This window comes from Cavia porcellus, unplaced genomic scaffold, assembly GCF_034190915.1.
Source record: "Cavia porcellus strain 051 isolate PalLab524CR breed Dunkin Hartley unplaced genomic scaffold, mCavPor4.1 scaffold_1, whole genome shotgun sequence".
Lineage (NCBI taxonomy): Eukaryota > Metazoa > Chordata > Mammalia > Rodentia > Caviidae > Cavia > Cavia porcellus.
In genome coordinates this window covers 31317422-31334253 of record NW_026947484.1, presented here as the reverse complement: position 1 = coordinate 31334253, position 16832 = coordinate 31317422, and the positions used below count along the sequence as shown (strand labels likewise).

Here is a 16832-nt window from a genome sequence, read left to right as displayed (position 1 = left end):
TTATCTCATACATACAGCCATTTTTCAACCTGAGAGTAAATGTACATTGTTGGGTGACCTACTGAAGAGCGTTTATTATCACCTTATCTCAAGTTGATAGGCCTAAGAAAGTATTTTGCATCTTAATAGATTTCAAAAATGCACAGTACACATAATGGTGGAAGATCTAGCTACCTCCACACACAGGAGCTAAAATGGAGTAGAAGGTACAGGCAAGTGAGTGATCAAGAAGTACGTTTATTCTTTTCACATTTTGTTGTTTGGTACTATTACTGTCTGTGACAAGAATATGTTCATGCATTACAAGTAGAATTTTTTATTTGTTTATTTATTTTTGAGACTGGGTCTCACTATGTAGTTCAGACTGGCCTTAAACTCACTATGTAGCCTAGGCTGCCCCTGAACTTGTGGCAGATCCTTCTGCCTCAACTTCCCAAGTGCTAGGATCACAGGTGTGTGCCACCATGCCTGGCAGTTACTGGTACAATTTTAAAACTAAGCCAAACTAAAATGATACAGGACTACATGACTACCATAATTAGTCTATGGTGAGACTTTTTATAATAACCTAGGAAGGCATTGCCATGTAAAATGAACTAGAAAATCATTTGTTTCAGGGCTGGGGGTTTAGCTCTGTGGCATAAGCACCTGCTGTGCAAGCAGGCGGTCGTGAGTTCAATCCCCCGTACTGATAAAAAGTTAAAAAAAAAACAATCATTTGCTTCAAACTTCCAAATATTTATAGATAACAAACTTTGAGTTTTCCAAATGTTTCAATTTTGCAAACAGTAAACATGTAAACAGTGAACATTTTTTATGCTCTCAATTTAAAAAATTACATTTTAACAAATCGCAAAGATCTGAACTTTCCTAGCACCAAGAATTGTGAAACATAATGTCCTTGAGGAGCTGGGCGGATCCGGAGTCCCTACAGAAGCCCGTTCCTTTGTCTGAAGGACTGAATACTTCTGCAAGCAGGGAGGCATCGCAGCTTCCTGAGGCACCTCAGCCTGTGGTGAGTGCCCAGCACAGTCTGCCCAAATCTCAGACTGTTCCGGACCCCCCAGGCTTCTGGGTGCAGAGAAGTGGAACAGTGGGTTAGAGGCCACTACAGCTGCCTCCCCATCCCCCCCCGGCTACACTTGGAAGTCTGCTGAGCTCCTGACGGATGGGCGGGCCTACACTAACCCCCAAGCCCAGCCACACCTAGCCATCTCCTGCAGAGGAGGAGCTGGGCGGATCCGGAGTCCCTACAGAAGCCCGTTCCTTTGTCTGAAGGACTGAATACTTCTGCAAGCAGGGAGGCATTGCAGCTTCCTGAGGCACCTCAGCCTGTGGTGAGTGTCCAGCACAGTCTGCCCAAATCTCAGACTGTTCCGGACCCCCCAGGCTTCTGGGTGCAGTGAAGTGGAGCAGTGGGTTAGAGGCCACTACAGCTGCCTCCCCCCCCCCTACACTTGGAAGTCTGCTGAGCTCCTGACGGATGGGCGGGCCTACACTAACCCCCGAGCCCAGCCGCGCCTAGCCATCTGCCTGCAGAGGAGGAGCTGGGCGGATCTGGAGTGCCTGCAGAAGTCCCTTCCTTTGCCTAGAGGACTGTGGATATCTCTGCAAGCAGGGAGGGATCACAGGCTCCTGAGGCACTGTGGCCTGTGGAGAGGACCCTAACCCGGCTGCAATTGAAGAGCTGTGGATCTTCCATGGGGCAGGTGGGCGCACAGTGTCCCTGAGGCCCAGCTTGTCTGGAACTGCGGAGTTCTGAGCAGGCAGAGGAGGGACACTGGTTCTGCAGGCCCAATGGCTTGGGGTAGTGCGGTGTCAGAGGCTCAGTAGCTCCAAGCATAGAAGGGGATTTTCAACAGATCCTGAGGAAGCTTTCAAATAACACTTGAAACACAGAAATATACAAAATGACAAAACGAAAGACCAAATTACAACCTCAAACCTCCAGCCCATCTCAGGAAACCCTAGGAGCAATGTATATAGAAGAAAATATATCCCATCCACCTCATATATCGGACATAATAGCTACTGAAGTTGACAAACAACTCCAGGAAGCTTTAAAGAAATTCAAACTCGAAATAATCTCCCAGATAAAAGAAGAAATGATAAAAGAAATGAAAGAGATTCTAAATATATCTAAAGAAAACACAGATAAAAAATTGGAGGAACTAAACAAAAAGATAGAATCCCTAGACGAGCAATATAAGAAACAAACAGAATACATAATGCAGATGCACAGAGATATACAGGAAATAAAAAACTCCACTGAAAGTTGTAAAAACCGCCTTAATGAAAGTGAAGATAGAATTTCAGACCTTGAAGACATGATTGCAGCTAGTGAACAGGAAAGGAAAGATCTTTTGAAAATAACAAGGAATCAGGAAACAACAATTCAACAACTGCAAGACGATGCAAAGAAGAATAACATAAGAATGATAGGGATTAATGAAAGAGAGGGAGACAACATAAAGGATGTCAAGCGGATATTTAGAGAAGTAATAGCTGAAAATTTCCCAAGCATGAGATCAGAAACTGACATCAAGATCAGTGAAGCATATAGAACTCCAAACACTCATAACCAAAATAAAACTACACCCAGACATATAATAATCACCATCCCAGAAATCCAACACAAGAATAGATTACTAAAAGCTGTCAGAGAGAAAAGACAGATCACTTATAAAGGAAAACCTATCAGAATCACAGCAGACTTCTCAGCACAAACGATAAAGTCAAGAAGAGCATGGAGTGAAATATTCCAGATCCTAAAGCAAAATGATTTCCAACCAAGACTGATATATCCTGCAAAACTATCATTCAAAATAGATGGTGCAATACGATACTTCCATGACAAAGAACAGCTGAAGAACTTCATGAATACCAAACCGAACCTGCAAAAAATATTGAAAGACAGTTTAGATACACAAAGGAAAAAACCACTAAGCAAAGCAAATAATTAAACAGAACAGAAAGATAAAGATGCAACAGCAGAGAGATAACATTCCTACAATTAACCAGCATTTAACAGTAATAACCATTAATGTAAATGGTCTCAATGCACCAATCAAAAGAAACAGACTAGCAGAATGGATCAAGAAACAAAATCCAACCATATGCTGTTTACAGGAAACCCATCTAACCCAGAAGGATACTCACAGACTGAAAGTCAAAGGATGGAAAACAATTCTTCATGCAGCAGGAATCCAGAAAAAGGCAGGAGTAGCCATTCTGTTTGCAGACAACGTGAACTTTAAACCAACAATGACCATAAAGGACAAAGAAGGTCACTACATACTTGTAAGGGGAAAACTCCAAGAGGAAGAGATAACTATCTTAAATATATACGCACCAAACTCCAGAGCACCAAGTTATATAAAACAATTATTAACAGAAATGAAAACTCAAATTATCAGTAACACAATTGTAACAGGAGACCTTAATACGCCATTGACACCAAGGGACAGATCAACCAGACAGAAAATGAGCAAAGAAATAACAGAACTGAATCATACCTGTGAACAAATGGGTTTGATAGACATATACAGGATGTTCCACCCAACAACATCAGAATACACATTCTTCTCAGCAGTACATGGATCATTTTCTAAAATAGACCATATATTAGCTCACAGAACATATTTAAACAAGTGCAAAAGAGCTGAAATCATCCCTTGCATGTTATCGGATCATAGCGCTCTGAAATTAGAAATTAATGATAAAAGATACTGCAAAAATCCCACAAACACATGGAAACTGAATAACACACTCTTGAGTAATCAGTGGGTCACAGAGGAAATTAAAGAAGAAATCAAACAATACCTAAAAGAAAATGAAAATACAGATACAACTTACCGGAACCTGTGGGATGCAATGAAAGCCGTCCTGAGAGGAAAATTTATTGCACTGAGTTCCCACATCAGGAAAACAGAACGAATACAAATAAATAACTTGATGCTACACCTCAAACAGCTAGAAAAAGAAGAGCAAGTCAAGCCCAAAGCCAAAAGAAGAGAGGAAATTATAAAAATCAGAGCAGAAATCAATGCAATAGAGACTAAGAAAACAATCCAAAGAATCAACAAATCAAAGAGTTGGTTCTTTGAAAGAATAAATAAAATCGATAAGCCCCTAGCCAACCTTATTAAAAAAAGGGAAGAAAAAGCTCAAATTCATGCAATAAGAAATGAAAAAGGAGAAATCACTACAGACCCAATAGAAATACAGAAGATCATCAACACCTACTTCGAAAACCTCTACTCTCAAAAGTTTGATAACACAGAAGAAATAGACAGATTCTTAGAAGCATATGAAGTGCCAAAGCTAGATCAAGAGGATGTAAAACTGTTGAATAACCCAATCTCTGTTACTGAAATTGAAAATGTAATTAAGTCCTTACCCACCAAGAAGAGCCCAGGCCCAGATGGATTCACTGCAGAATTCTACAAGAAATACAAAGAAGACCTAATGCCGACACTCCTCAAACTGTTCAATGAAATTGAAAGGGAAGCAATCCTTCCTAAGTCGTTCCTGGAAGCAAATATTACTCTAGTACCAAAACCTGAGAAAGACCCAACTAAAAAAGAGAACTATAGACCGATCTCCCTAATGAACACAGATGCAAAAATCCTCAATAAAATATTGGCAAATAGGATCCAGCAAATCATCAAGAAGATTATACACCATGACCAAGTGGGATTCATCCCAGGAATGCAAGGATGGTTCAACATACGCAAATCAATAAATGTAATCCACCATATCAATAAAGCCAAAAATAAGAATCACATGATCATTTCTATAGATGCAGAAAAAGCCTTCGATAAGGTCCAACATTTATTCATGATAAAAACTCTACAGAAAATTGGAATAGATGGTCTTTACCTCAATATAATAAAGGCCATTTATGACAAACCAACAGCCAGCATCATTCTAAATGGCCAAAAATTGAAAGCCTTTACTTTAAAATCAGGCACAAGACAAGGATGTCCTTTATCACCACTCCTATTTAATATAGTACTGGAAGTACTAGCCAGAGCAATTAGGCAAGAAAGAGAAATAAAAGGGGTAAAGATAGGAAAAGAAGAAGTTAAGTTATCATTGTTTGCAGATGACATGATACTCTACATAGAAGACCCCCTAAACTCCATTGAAATACTCTTAGATACAATAAATAAATTCAGTAATGTGGCTGGATACAAAATCAATACTCAGAAATCAATAGCATTCCTATACACGAACAACAAAATTACAGAGAGGGAAATAAGAGAAACTGGACTATTCACATTAGCAAGCAAAAAAATGAAATATTTAGGAATTACTCTTACGAAAGAAGTGAAAGACTTATACAGTGAAAACTATAATACACTGAAAAAGGAAATTGAAGATGATCTCAGAAAATGGAAAGACATCCCTTGCTCATGGATAGGAAGAACAAACATTGTGAAGATGGCCATTCTCCCAAAACTCTTATACAGATTCAATGCAATCCCAATAGAAATACCATCAACATACCTTATAGATCTAGAGAAATCACTCCTAAATTTCATCTGGAACCAGAAGAGACCTAGAATCGCAAAGGCAATTCTAAGCAGCAAAGGCAAAGCAGGAGGCATCACAATCCCTGACTTGAAATTATACTACAAAGCAACAGTAGTAAAATCAACATGGTATTGGAATCAAAACAGAGGCGAAGATCAATGGAATAGATTAGAAGATACAACCACAACTACAAACACACTCAACCACCTTATCTTTGATAAAGGAGCCAAGCAGGTTCACTGGAAGAACGACAGTCTCTTTAATAAATGGTGCTGGAAAAACTGGCTCTCCATTTGCCGAAAACTAAAGCTAGACCCATGTCTATCACCATGTACTAAATTAAAATCTAAATGGGTCAAAGATCTGAATATTAAAACAGAAACACTAAATCTATTGGAAGACAAAGTGGGTAGAAACCTTGGAGACATAGGAGTAGGTAGAGAATTCATGAACAGGACTCAAACCGCACGGGAAACACTTCCCAGAATCAATAACTGGGACCACATCTTATTAAAAAGTTTCTGCATGTCAAAAGAAATCTCCAGCATAGTGAAAAGAAAACCCACAAACTGGGAAAAGATTTTAGTGAACTCTCTCTCAGACAAGGGACTCTTGTCTAAAACATATAAAGAATTAAAAAAACTCAGACCTCCAAAATTCAAAGATCCAATCCAAAAATGGGCATCTGAGATGAATACGCAATTCTCAGATGAAGAAATGCAAATGGCAAATAAATATATGAAAACATGCTCATCATCATTGGTCATCAGAGAAATGCAAATTAAAACCACACTGAGATACCATCTCACTCCTGAAAGAATGGCCAGGATCAAGAAAACCAACAACAACAAATGCTGGAGAGGATGTGGGGAAAAAGGAACTCTCCTGCACTGTTGGTGGGAGTGTAGACTGGTACAGCCTTTGTGGAGGTCTGTCTGGAGGTTTCTCAAAAAGTTGGGATTGGAAATCCCATTTATTCCAGCTATTCCACTTCTAGGCATATTCCCAGAAGAACTGAAAGCATCATACCACAGTGATTTATGTGCACCTATGTTTATAGCAGCACAATTTGTAATCGCCAGATCTTGGAAACAACCCAAGTGTCCATCAACTGAGGAATGGATAAAAAAGTTGTGGTATTTCTATACAATGGAATATTATTCAGCTATAAAGAAGGATCACATTGAGATATTTATCAATAAATGGGCGCAGCTTGAGACCATACTCATAAGTGAAATAAATCAATCTCGCATGTATGAATACCGAATAGTTTCCCTAATGTAAGTAATGATTCAAATATATGAAAATATGTGGCAATCATGATTCCCCATTATGTGGCCTTGAAGCCTTATAAAATTTTCACTTATTAATTAGAAAGGCTTTATTCCGGGCTTCTTGATATGGAAATATTTGAAGCTATAGTATATGAAGTTTTATCCAAATATCTCAAGGAAAAAGACAGACACTATGGTAACTATTATTCTTTAAAAAAATTATTTAGTTATTTCTTATGTTTATTTTAATTAAGGGAAAAATTTAAAAAATTAGGATATATAATAGTAACTCTTTTCGATTTCCTATTAACTTGTTTTGAAGTCCTGTAATGCTCCCACGATCTTGTTTTGACTGATTAGACTCTGTTCCATTCTGTGGGATAGTATCAGGTCCGAGGGTATAGGCAACTACTTTGAAGGCAGTAAGATTCACTAAGATGCCCATTCTGGTTTGACTATTGTCTCCTTTGGAAGTCCTGTAATGTTTACAATGTCTAAGTTGTATTGGTCTTGTTCTCTACTGTTTTGTCCAACTTTATAATATCTAATGAGATAGACAAATCTTTTTAAGGAAACAAGAGACAACGTTGATAACTATTGTTAATAACCGTATACTCTGTTCTACATCATGTGCTAAGTCTATCCTTGGTTTTCACTGACAGCTTTGTTTTGCCATATTTGATTTTATTCTCCCCCCCCCAAAAAGTAATAAGAACTAAGGAGTAATAAAATCTAAAATGTGTAAATTTTGTTGTAAAAAGAGAGGAAGGGGAAAAAAGAGCTCTAACGGATATAACAGCAAGTGTGTATAGGGATGTTGAATAGCTGACTATATTAATATTTTTGGATCATTGAACACAGCTGTTTGTAGTCTCTCTGTATGAATGTCTACTTTGTATTCTTTGATACTGTGATTTGAGCAACTATTTCCAAGATGATAATATGTAATCTATTAACAGGTGATTTCTTACTGTTATGCTTTTTTTTGTAGTTCTGTATTATATGTAACCTTACACTGAAAAAAAAAAAAAAAAAAAAAAAAAAGAAACATAATGTCCTTAACAACTAACTATATTTTATGGTTAACTTAACTATAAGTCTGCTTATCTTGATTCTCAGGACCAGTTTGTAATGGCAGTGTCCTTTTTGTACAGACCAGAGGCACCCTAGACTTGAGACACATACTAGACTCGGAGTTCATTGTGTTAACTTCCCCAAATAGGTTGTTAGCAACCTGAGGGTCTGGCAGTGCTGTATCATTAAGCCATCAATTCCTGGCACACAGTAACAGCAGCACCATTCCTCCTAACAAAGGTGCTAAATAAGTTATTAAGTAGTCCTGAAATTTTAGCTCCTCTGATAACACTGAGGCTGAGATTTTGGTAAGAGCCTATTCAGAGTAACTGAAGGATAGAATGTCACAATGGGTACTGGGTGGCCTGGTTAAAGATCTCATTCTAAGCACAGATTCAATCTCCCACACTGAAATACTTCCCCACATGGGGTGTGTCCCTCTGTTGAATTTGGGAAGGAGTAGGAAGACAGCTTTTCCCTCCACCCAAATCTACCTCACTGGCCTTTTCCTTTGACTGTGCTCAAAACTCCAACACAAACCTGAAGTTCCTACAGATGTTCCTGCTTCAGGAATGTGAGTAAGGAAGCAAACAGGGCATGCCATAATCTCAGCACTACAGGAGGCTAGCAAGACCATTGCAAAAAACAAAATGAAACAAAAAAGGCAGTGAGCTGGGACTGTAACTCAGTTGTGAAGTCCCAGTACTTCAAAAAAAAAAAGAAAAAAAGACTAAACTAATCAAAAAAGCCTAAGCCAGGTACACACATAGTAAGTAAAATACATACATATATATATATATATATATATATATATATATATATATATATATATATTTTAATCCAGAATATGAAAACAACATAATACAACTAAAACCAAAACAAACAGCCTTTCATTAAAACAACCTCTAGCTTCGTAGATCAGTACAGATGTGTTTACTTTACCTGGCTAATTGAAGTCAAAGTTGAAGTCCTAATGAACACAATTTTAGTGATGAAGGGAAAAATCAAATGGAAAAGCATACAAGCACTGTAAACCAAAACGTTCAGCTCCAGTGCATCTGATGATAATAGATCCCTACTAGAAGTGAAAGCAAGTCAGGACTGGGTCCTAGCAGGCTTGAGGCCCTGAGTTCAATGCCAGGATAACAAAGGAAAAAAGTAATCAGCACTGTCCCCTGAATTCTTTACATGTTACCCTCTTCCTCCTCACACAGAAGAAACAAGAAATATCATACAGACTGGCATATGGAACAGTTTTTGTGAAAGTAAATTATATCTTATAATTTACAAGTGCCACAACATCATTCAGCATCATTTTCCAGGAACTGGTAGTTGGGAATAGTATCTAACATACAGATATAGTATTTAGTCTCAAAAATGAAACTTCTGAAAGTTTCTTTCCCCCCATAGGAGCGTAGATTTCGACACATTAACAGCCAAAATTGTATAGTCCTGAGCCAGTTCTAATAAAAGCAGATTCTTCATTGGTTTCACTTGGTAAAAGATGACAATTTACTATTTTAGACTACAAACATCCAAACCTTACTAAATCTCTAAACCCACCCTGATACAGCTACATGAGACTAATGCATACTTGCAATGTGGCTATTCACACTGAGTTGTGCATTTTGTTCTTGAGCCAAGGTCTTGCTATAATTCAGGTTGCTCTTGAACATATAGTGTAGCTTTAAGATGGCCTCAAACTTGCTGTCTTCCTGCATCAGCCTTCTGAGTGCTGGGAGGAAAGCATGCTCCACCACACCCAGCACTAAAATGTGCTCTTAAGTGAAGGATTTCAAACTGTACTAAAAATTGAATGTAAAATACCTCATTAAAGAACTAAGCGTGGGGCACATGCCTATAATCTCAGCATTGAGGAGGCTGAGGCAGAAGGATCATAGTGAGTTCAAGGCCAGCCTTGGCTACATGGTGAGGCCCTGCCTCCAAAAACAAAAACTCACATTGTATGTTGAATTTTTTTATAAATGGTTTAAGATAATACTAAAATTAGTGTATTAGCATCACCATTTTTTGGCTGGTACTAGGTATCATAGATAGTTAAGTTACGTAGGACTATTATACCCAGTCAGACAGGGCTAGGCCCACTCCATGGAGTCACTGCAGAGGCTAAGAACACGATACAACCGTGGCTAGGAGCGCATTCTTTGAAGGCTAGGCCTCAAGACAAAGCCTGATTAGACCTAAATACTTTCCCAAAGGATAAGCCATACACTATAATCGATACCACCTGGTCCAAAAAAGTGTAGCTAGGCACTGGTCACCGGAGTGGGTGACCAGGACTCCTGACTCATCTCCTTTTTTCATTTCACTTGCTCTGCATCTTGCTTCCCCATAGACCAATACACTATTACCTAAACGGCTATACGTGTAATCTTATTAGTTGACAGTTTTGGCCCACCTTGTACTTACCTCCTGACTTTACTCCATAAAACTTTCTTTGAAGCCTGACATGGTGGTACAAGCTTCTAATACAAACTAGGAAGGCTGACGCAGGAGGAATGCAGTGAGTTGGAGGCCAGCCTAAGCTACATAGTGAGTTAAAGGACAGCCTGAACTATATAGCAAGACCCTGACTCCAAAAAAACCTTTTATTTCCTTTGAGAAGTGGGCTAATAGCCCATTTTCTAGGTCCCCTCCTGTCTCAAAAACTATCTCTCCTTCAATAAAATTTCCTACTCTTAACCTCTAATTATTCCTTAGAATTCATTCTTGGATTTCAGGGAACCCAAACTCAGCTTATCAGATATCTAACAGGTTGGGAGTTAGATTTATTTTGCCTGTATCATATGAATGAAAACCAAACCTGCACACTAAGTTATACATCTCTCTCTCTCTTTTTTTTTAAAAACTTTGAATAGCCTCCATAAACTGCTTACGCTGGGTTCTACTTGATCCTCCACCCTCCTGCCTCATCCTGAGAGTGCTGGGTCAACAGGCATGCGGGGCAAACTGTGCTGTTTGCTTTCTTAAAGAGGCCAAAAGGAAACTTTATCAGTTTACTATCTGGCTCGAATTATTTGCGCTGGACTGCATAACCCTTGGTTGCCTGTTTGTTGAAATGAGGGTAATACCCACCTTCCACAGTTATGAGGATTCAATGAATCAATGCAGGTAGAGACAGCTTGTATTTCCTATCAGCCCCACTGAGCTGGTGACCAAGCAGGCGCCTGCGCCCAAGAGGCTGCCAGGTGGTGGGAGCGGCGGCCACCTGACGTTAACCTCTTTAGGGACTGCCTCTGGGGACGCGCCCCTCTCCTCTGAACGCGAGACAGCTCCTCAGTCTGCGGCGCTGGAGCCCAGGGACTGAGTGAAGGCTCCAGGCAGGGCCCCGGGGCTCCGAGCGCCGCCCTGCGTGGGGGACGGCGCGGGAGACAGCGCCTGGCTGCGGCCCCGCCACCTACCTGCGGCGCCGAGTCCCCAAACGCCGCGGCCGCCGCAGCGCCTGACACCAACACGGCGTCTGCTCCTTCCACACAGCCCGCCGGCTCCCGCTCCATCGTCGTCGCGGCCACGGGGCTGCTGGCGAGACAGGGAAATGGCCGATAAACCCAATTCCATCCTCCGCCTCCCCGCCCAGTAGCTGGCGGAGCCCGGCGGACGGGAAGAGGGACTCACAGGCGGCACCGCCCCGCCCCGTCACGTCACCCGGACAGTGGCCGGGGGGCGGGTACAGCCGGGCAGGGCCTGAGGGCCGGGCGGGGCGGAGCTAGGGGCGGGGCCCTGGCGGGGCGGGGCCGGCCGCTCCTTGCCCGCCGGGGTCCGCGTTTTGGCTGCGGCTCCCAGCCGCCTGGGAGTCGCCTCTACGATTTACTGTGGAGCAGGTGGGGCGAGGCCTATCTGTTGCGCCGCTTCCTGTCAGGCGGATGTTGGGAGCTCGCAATCCCCGCCTAGCACCTCCCGCACGTCGCGCCTCCTACCTGCCCCTGAACTTCGGTGTGCGGATTTCCGCCCTGCCCCTGACCATCCCAGGGCTGGGCTGTAGCTCTTCCGAAGCATGGTTTCTGCGTGTGTAAAGCGAGGACAGCTGCACGGTGTGCGTCAAAAGCTAGAGATCGGGTTGCTGAGTATGTGAAATGTGTATCTCCAGTTCGTAACATAGGTGCCAGTCCAGCCAAAATACTCTCGCGCCAGCCTCTGCCTTGCAGTCCCAGCACGTGAGAGCCTGAGGTAGAAGGATCAGTCCCAGGCGAGTGGGAGACCAGCTTGGGCTACATAGTCAAGACCAACCTGAACATAGCGAGACCCTGTCTCAAAACAACAAAACCAAAACCCTTGCGCTGTGTAGTGGCACACGTCTGTAATTCCAGCTATTCCGGAGGGGGAGACAGGAGGATCCCAAATTTAACGCCAATCTAGGAAAAACTGAGGCCATGTTGAAAAATACTGAGTTTAGAGATGTGTAGTTCAGTGATAGAGTACGTGCCTAGTATGTGTAAGGCCCTACCTGGGGAGGGGACAAAATGGACACTCAAAATTCTCATGTGTGACTTTTTTTTTCTTTTTTGAGACGGTTTCACTGCAGTTCAGGCTGGCCCTGAACTCACTTTGTAGCCCAGGTTAGTCCTGAACTTTCAATGATCCTCCTGCCTTAGCCTCCCAAATTGGCTTGGTTTTTGAGATTGTTTTGGTCTCACTGGGTAGTTCCAGCTAGCTGTCTTTGAACTTACCATATAGCCCAGGCTTGTCTGGAAGGTGAGATGATCCTCTTGTCTTACCCTCCTGAGTACTGGAATTACAGGCATGTGCTATCACACCCAGCTCATGTTAATTTTGACTCATGTTTTCTCTGAATTACTTAAGTACACTTTTTCGGTAGAATAAAGGATTGGAGACCAGAGGTAGTAGCAAGCTTACATCTTGCAAATGAGTATTTTGTATTCTAACAGAGCCAGGGGTGTGTGGGCACGCATGTATCATGAGGGGGATCAGGACCTTTTTCAGCTTTCCGTATTCAACCAAAATTAAATAGTCCTGACTGCAGCAGGCACAATAGTGCAGGAATCCTAGCTGCTTATTAGGCTCAGGCTGGAGGATTACAAGTCAGAGGCCAGCTTAAGGAACTTAGATCATGTGTTAAAATGGCAGAGGCAGCCTAGATTGCCCCTCACTTTTACTCCTGAAGGAGGTGGAGGGTGAGTGTGTGGTGGGAGGAGGCCTACATGATTACTCCATGACATTAAACTGTTGAAGTACCTCCAGGTAAACTATTCGTTGTTTTAGCATAAAAGTTACCTTCGTGAATATGTAGAGGTGAAACGTATGTATACAATATTTTGGCCACAGAAAGTTTCACTGGCAGTTTAAATTCCATTTCCATACCAGTCTCAATTCAGAAATGTCCCCAAATGTATGTATCAGTATTTGATATTCTAGTTTGCCCAGCCTTAAATGTCCCTTTCTCTTCCATCCATGTTCTTTTGTCCTTATATTCTCCTGCATTATCCTTATCAAGTCTCAAAACAAATCCAAAAAAAATTAAACACAAAAACAATAATTTGAAAACTACACTTTAAAAATTGGTTAGAAATCCACAATGCTCTCTATTGTAATAATCAAGTGACCTTGTGGTGAAGTAAACAATTTAGTAATATGATCTCATTCTGTATGGTGGCATTAGCAAAATGTTGGGATAGTCCAAAACCGGAAAACCAAGCTGCAATGAACTGAAAACAAAAGTAGACAACTATTAAAGATTTCACGAGTGGACTTTCATAAACAACATAGTGGTAGGTTGTATGTATTCAAAATGAAAAAAAATTACTTTTGTTTTCTTTGAGACAGTCTGAGTTCAGGATGTCCAAGCTGAACTCAAACTCACAATCCTTCTGCCTTGGCCTCCCAAGTACTGTACAGGGATTACAGGTATGTACCTCCATGCCTGACCAATTAAAAAAAAAACCAAAACCAAAAAAAAAAATCATTATTAAAAATATATGATGTTTATAATGTTATTTTATTTTCTGAACTGGCACTTAAATATTCCACTACAATTTTCACTGCTGAAGCAGACTATTTTCATAGTTTACAAGTACTGTACATTTCTTAAAGTTCTATTTATTGAATTCGGGTTGATGATTTCTCTGCCACTTTTGAATTGATGACTATTTAGAATGTTCAGACAGCTGAAAGTTCATTTCTTGCTTAGTTTAATTTGCATAAAGCTTCCAGTTGTGTCAGTAGCTTCTTTGAGGTACTTGAAGTACAGCCTGTCACCAATCTCTTGGATTTAAGACATTTGAGTTCCAAAAGCCTATCTAGAAATCAGCTTCACTTAGCCTAATTTATAAAACTCCACTAGAAAGATATCCATCTAATTTTTTAGACAAGTCCATAAAAATACTCTTTTTAAAGAATCAAACACTTTTATGGGAATACAGATCCTTCAAAGTTTTTAACTCTCCTATTAGAGTTCTATTTTGATTTTCCAGAACAATTTGATTTTCCAGGCATCTCACATATTCTTCTTAATGTAACATTCTCAAGCAGCGTCTGTTTCATTAACCTTATTTTTCTCTTCATCTGGGAGTCATCTGTCTTCGCTGTCTAAGATGTAAGAGTCACTGGAGATGTTATCACTAGAGTTTGTGGTAGCTGAAGGTATAGTACGGACCTGATATGCTTGCATATCTCCTGATGTAGTTTGTATCAGCCCCGAGCTGCTGGGCACAGGTATTTGTTGTCCATCAGAAGTCTGTGCACATTGTAGAACTGAGCCTTGCTGAATTGCCTGCAATGCAACATCTGAAGTCCAGGTGGGCCATCTGTTCATGAACTGGCCAACTGTAAAGCTCCGTTTTGAGCAATGGCAGTGTACTGTCCCTTGCTAGTCTGATAGATGGAAGTTGGAACAGATATAAAAATGACAGCAAGGAGACTTCCAGGAAGATGGCAGAGCGGTAAGCAGCAGAGAAAACAGCCTCTCTGAAAATCATCATCCAGTTCTGGGAGAACATGGTGGACAGATAGCAGCAGCTACAGAGGCTCTCTGAAAGACCCAGCTTAGAATTCAGGAATGGTGCTGAGTAAGGAATCATAAGCAAGAGAAGATATGCCCCGGTGAACCAAGAACGAACTGGGCTGAGAGAAACCAACTGGGAATGCAATCCTGGTGCTATAACAGGAACAGATAAAGCCTCAGTGTGGAAGCTGGAGCCCGCACCATTGGAAGCTGCAATTTGGGTTTCCCGCCGCTGCGGCTGCGTCTGCATCGGCTCAGCAGGGAGAGAGCCGCACGGAAGCTCTGAGAACGGGAATCGGTGAACGATTGAGTTGAGAGCGAGACAGGCGGGGAGCCATGCATCCACCTCCGGTGAGTGAGGGAAAACTGGGACTCTTCAACGGTCTAGGAGACTCTAACAGAGGACATTCTGGGACCGGGCAGACTTGTGGGAACAGGGCGCTGCAGTGACTTCAGTCACCAATACCCGCCTCAAGCGGGATTGGTGAGCAGTGCCTGGCCCACGTGACACTGCTGGCTGAGACCCAGTAGGCTAGCACAGCCCAGGTCCCAGATCCTGAAGGTGACCTGGAGGGGCGGGCCCCACATAGGCTGCCTGGTCTGCAACTTCCTGGTGTGCTGCAGTGGGCGGGAACACCTAGCCCGGGCAATTCAATCAGACTGTGACTGACAGGGAAGGAAGCTGGGCCTCCTATATACGCTTGCATATATAAGGAATAAAGAATATGGGAAGAGGCAGCAACAAGAAAGGGTCCTCGGCCCCCAATCCTGAGAAAGACGCAATAGCAGACACAGCACCAATAGACATAAAGCGCTATCTCAAGAGCCTCATAGACAAGTTCAGGAATGAAGTTATTAATGACCTGAAGCTAGACATAAGCAGAATAGTTAGAGAAATGCTAAGCCCCACCCAAGAAAAAACAGATGGTGGAATGGAAGAACAGAAAAAGAGGGGAGAATTGTTTGATGGAGAAAATAGAGAAAGAATAGAATACGTGAAGCAGGTTCAAAGGGACTACCAGGAAACTGAAAAGTCTATCGAAAACTGGCATAACAGCTTGAAAGAAACTAAGGACAGATTATCTGAACTGGAGGGCAGATTTGTAATATGGGAGCATGAAATGAAAAACTTCTTAAAAATAACAAAGAAACAAACAGGAATAATACAAAGACTAGAAGATGATAAGAGGGTCTATAACTTAAGAATTAAGAACATAAAAGAAGAAGTAGGGTCACAAACAAATGAACTACAAAAGCTACTAACAGAAATAATCCAGGAGAATTTTCCTAATTTAGCAAAAGGTAAAGATACTTAGTTGTATGAAGCATACAGGACCCCAGCCACCTACAACCCAAACAGAGCAACACCCAGGCATATAATAAAATTCCAGAAATCCAATACAAGAACAGAATACTAAAAGCTGTAAGAGACAAGAAACAGATCACTTACAAGGGAACACCCATCAGAATTACAGCAGACTTCTGGGCACAAACCATCCAATCACGAGGAGTGTGGGGGGAAATAATTCAAGCTTTGAAAGATAATAATCTCCAGCCAAGATTGATATATCCTGCACAACTATCCCTGGAAATTGATGGAAAAACAAGGTGCTTCCAGGATAAAGAGGAACTAGGGGAATATGCAACCACCAATTCAACTCTACAGAGAATACTGCAAGATATTCTAAAAAAGAAAAATACGAAGAATCCAGAAGTAGCGGCAGAGAGGCCACAATGAATGGAGCAGAAAACAAAATGAAGAAGACAAACTGACAACTAATGACAGAAAAAGAGCTCAACAGAAATGAGGCAGAGAAGATTGGATGATAGGAACAGCTATTTTGGAGAAAATGACGTCTTAATAGGTAATACTGATTTAGTATCAGCTTGTTTTGAAGTCTCATCAAGCTTTTGTTCTTCTGTCTCCATTGGTCTAAACAGGTTGTATCTTATTGGATTTTATTATA

General features: G+C 41.3%; 1 protein-coding gene and 1 pseudogene across 1 annotated transcript in view; both read right to left on the bottom strand.

Moving 5' to 3' along the window:
- Nucleotides 1-16832, bottom strand: part of LOC100714215 (signal recognition particle subunit SRP54) — a 71946-nt gene that overhangs the window by 12045 nt on the left and 43069 nt on the right. The window lies entirely within an intron of this gene.
- Nucleotides 13842-14676, bottom strand: LOC100728250 (cyclic AMP-dependent transcription factor ATF-1-like; annotated as a pseudogene).